Source organism: Cyprinodon variegatus, unplaced genomic scaffold, assembly GCF_000732505.1.
Source record: "Cyprinodon variegatus isolate N-32 unplaced genomic scaffold, C_variegatus-1.0 Scaffold154, whole genome shotgun sequence".
NCBI lineage: Eukaryota > Metazoa > Chordata > Actinopteri > Cyprinodontiformes > Cyprinodontidae > Cyprinodon > Cyprinodon variegatus.
Window position 1 is genome coordinate 497,410 of NW_015150607.1, and position 3,869 is coordinate 501,278.

General features: G+C 37.9%; 1 protein-coding gene across 2 annotated transcripts in view; it reads right to left on the reverse strand.

Moving 5' to 3' along the window:
* Positions 1-3,869, reverse strand: part of ptprn2 (protein tyrosine phosphatase, receptor type N2) — a 195,764-nt gene that overhangs the window by 47,685 nt on the left and 144,210 nt on the right. The gene's annotated exons all lie outside the window — the stretch shown is intronic.

Sequence of the window (3,869 nt, forward strand, 5' to 3'; positions counted from 1 at the left end):
CATCCATCCATCCATCCATCCATCCATCCATCCATCCATCCATCCATCCATCCATCCATCCATCCATCCATCCATCCATCCATCCAATTCTCTCTCTCTCTCTATTCACATTCCGTATGAACATCATATGGTGTTCATATCTAATTTTAACAATAAGATCAGCAGAATTCCTTTAGCATCAGTCGATATGGTTGTGTTTGCTTTGGCAGGTGCAGTAATAGAAACAGAAATTATGGGTAAGGCACACATCTTTATTGTCAGGAGGTCTCGGACAATTCGTAGGCCATGAAGGTCTGGGGTGATGGTTCTATTTCTAGAGAATAAAATCAGACTGTGTTCATGTCATTGCATGATCTTTCCTTCCAGTGAGTGGAAAAGATTTATAACAGGGAACAGATTTCTGAATTTCAGTCTCAAATCTCAAGTAAAAATGAAATTTGTAGATCTTAAAAAACTAGTCCAAATACATTTTAAAGCCTGTGATAGGTAAGACCATATAAAATCTCAAGTCTTTATGGGATGGAGGCCTAGTGGTTAGAGCAGAGTGCCTGCTCTCTGAGAAGGCAACTTGGTTAAAGTGCAACAGCCTGCAATTATGGCTTCCTTAAGAAGATCATGCACCATATTGTGCTGCATGATGCCCACTGCTCCCTAAGGGATGGGTTAAATGCACAGGACATATTTAATTGTAATATACATTTGCAATGTCCAATAAAGTTGTCCTTAGAACAACAAGGTCACATTAAATATTCAAGTAATCTCTCAAGTCTTTGATGGTCATGTGCCAAGTCAGTCATGATTTAGAGGCCTTCTTTGACCTGATTTTATGGAATTGTTGTTGAGAGAAGAACACCTGGTCATAGAACCACTTTTTAAAGATGAAATGTTTTAATGGGAGATGCCTAGATGAGTGTCTCCTGCTTTGCATCTGAACTGGAAAAATATTCACTGCTCCCGTAGGATTGTGAATTTACTGTATTATCCCACAGTATTGTTTCCAACTGATGGTAAGATGGAGGATGAAATTTATGAACTTTGATTTTTTTTTTTTTTTTTTTTTTTACAGTAATGTGGGCATTGCTGCTGTCTGTCATGGTAAAAGAAGTGCTGAGCCAAAAAGCAAAGGTCTCAGTTTACTTGTCCACCTACACTTCAACGCTCACTTATTTTTTGATGGTGAGATATAGGTCATAGAAAGGATCCAAATATATTTTTTTTATAACTTGTCTGGAGAAGGGAAGGAGCACCATCACTCTTGGCAGAAACCTTACGAAACGTTGTGCTTTACTTACATGGGCTCTGTGACCTTGTTGAGAATAAAAACTCCACAGATAAATTAATTAATAAATGAAAGGATGAAAAGACACTGTTTTACAAGTGATATAATTTTGCTGCTCAGATTTTTGACAGATTATGTGAGAATTGTAGGTTGGTTCCATAAGAAAAGCATCCCTACATATAATCAAATTATATCCTGGCAACATAGAGAGGCAAAGAAGTCCTCTGGATAGGAGGTAAGTTTTTCCAGGAAGGAAATTGACTTGCTTTCTGCTTGGTTTCAAAGAAACAAAACCCAAGTTTTAAAGATAATCTTCCCGTCGCTGTAAAAAATTTTACTGACTTATATCCTTTGAGCAGTTTTCTTAGAATGTTTCTTTGGGTTTCAAAGCTCAATTCGATCATCAGTGATTCTTTCATCTGTCATTCCTTAACTGCATCACAGAAAAAACAGGTTTTCCACGGTGCATTGAAGCATTTATACCTCTGTGGAGACCCCCTCACCTGGTGATTCAATCTTTTTTATCTTTAGTCTATCAAATAGAAAAGAAACTTAGCTTGCTGCAGCCTAAAACATATATAAAACTGGGTTGTGAGCAATCACAGCAAAATTGCATCTGTGCAGAGGATAACGTTATTTACAGTCCTTCTGCAAGAAAACAGACAGCTGTGTTGCGTACCTGCAAACTTAACAAATGTGGGATGCACCAAAAATAGTTGTTCTGCTCGCCTCTTTGAAATAGGCTGCGATAAATTATTCATAATAATATCTGAGCCAGGCCATTGCTGCAGCTCAATATAGGATAAGCTTTGAATTGTTGAGGGGAAGAGAAATGTATGCAAAACAAAACAAAAAAAAATGTTTTCATTTTTCAGATCCTCCAGCTGATTTTGTTGTCGCTGAAGTAGTTTTTACAAGATACGTGCGCGGCAGGGAAACATCCAGTCTCATCTGGGGTTTAACTCATTTATATTTTAAATGTTTTTGATTTATATGCTGATAGCATTTATAATGGAACAAAGCGCTCTCGTTTGAGCTGAAGATGAGATGTTAAGTTTGGTTTGAATATCTTGTCTGTGTGGATACTGGATTGTGATTTAAATATATTGTTATTTGATGCACTGCAGTTTGATTTTCACAGCAGGCACAAAACTGAATTTAGACTGAGATAAAACCTTAACAAAGATGACACTTAATTCTCTTGCCTCCTTTGGACATTTATGTGTGAAATCCCACATTTCCTGGTGGATGAAGCATAGCAATGCAAAAAAAAAGGTCTCATCCTAGGATTGTACTTGAAACATTTGAAATGTTGTCTGGTGCTCATCACTTCTTCAGAGAGGAACCATTTAAAGCCCATGTGTGTGTCAGCCATGTCATTCTGGAAATTCCTCCCAGAAGAACCTCTTCAAATAGGCCTCTTTCTCCACCCAGGCTTTGCCTTGCTGTGTAGTTCAAAGCTGTTAACATCAAGGTAAGCGCTTTGCTTGTCACCTCAATTATATCTAAAACAGAGAGGGGCTCACACACGCAGAGGCACAAAGGTGGAAAAAATAAGATCTTCAAAAATGTTTTTACAGGAAGTAGTTGTTTGGAGGAGTCTAAGGGGTGTTTTTTCATGTGATTTTCATGTGATCTGATGCAATGGTTAGTGAAATAAGGACTCTGTGGGGTTATACCAGACTCCTTTCTCTACTTGGCGTTCAGGGTAACTTTAATACCTACTTAAATGTTTGGAGTTATTGATGCCTAGTAGGGCAATTTTAGAAAAGAAAGTAAGCAGATTCAGTTCAGAAGTATCAACAGTGCCTGCACACAGAGTTTTGTATTCAGCCAAATTTGGTCTATCTGACCAGAACACTGTCTTCTACGTCTTTAATCGTTTTTATCAAAGTTCGTCTATCCGTCTTCTTTTAAACTTTAATCAGAGTTTCATCCATCCATCCATCAATTTTCTAGCATGCTTATCCTTAGTGGGGTCGCAAGGGGTGCTGGTGCCTATCTCCAGCAGTCAATGGGCGAGAGGCAGGGTACACCCTTGTGGTGGATGATCCTCCCACCACCACATCGTGTTAGTATTTTCTTTTCTTGCTTTATATTATATTACAATTTATGTTTAAGTTGGTTATTTTAGACAGGTATTTTCTAATGGGTGCACACTTTAGTTAATGTCTGTCTGAATGGTTTATTTTTACACTTGTTCTTTTGTTTGAGGTGCTGCTGATGCAAACCACCTGGAGAAGGAAACCTGGAGCGTACCATTTTTGAAAGACTGAGGGGGGAGACTTGTTTCAAGAAGTTTTCAATTAGTTTGTCACTTAAATATTCACTTATTGTTTCTGATAAGTAAAAGTTAGTTTTGCTTTATTTGTTTCATAGAATAGTTAATTTTGTATTTATTGGTTCTTTTGTTTGGCCCAGATCTTGAAGCCTCAAAGCATGTCTCACCATCTTTCTGTCCGTCTCTCTGTCTGTCTCACAACAGCTTTGTATGTTATGCCTTCCTCATTTTGTCGACTTGGGGTACTCCATCCCTTTTTAAGCAGCCTTTAGTTCTTTGTTTGCAGGTCAGTTTTTTGTTTGAGTTGGA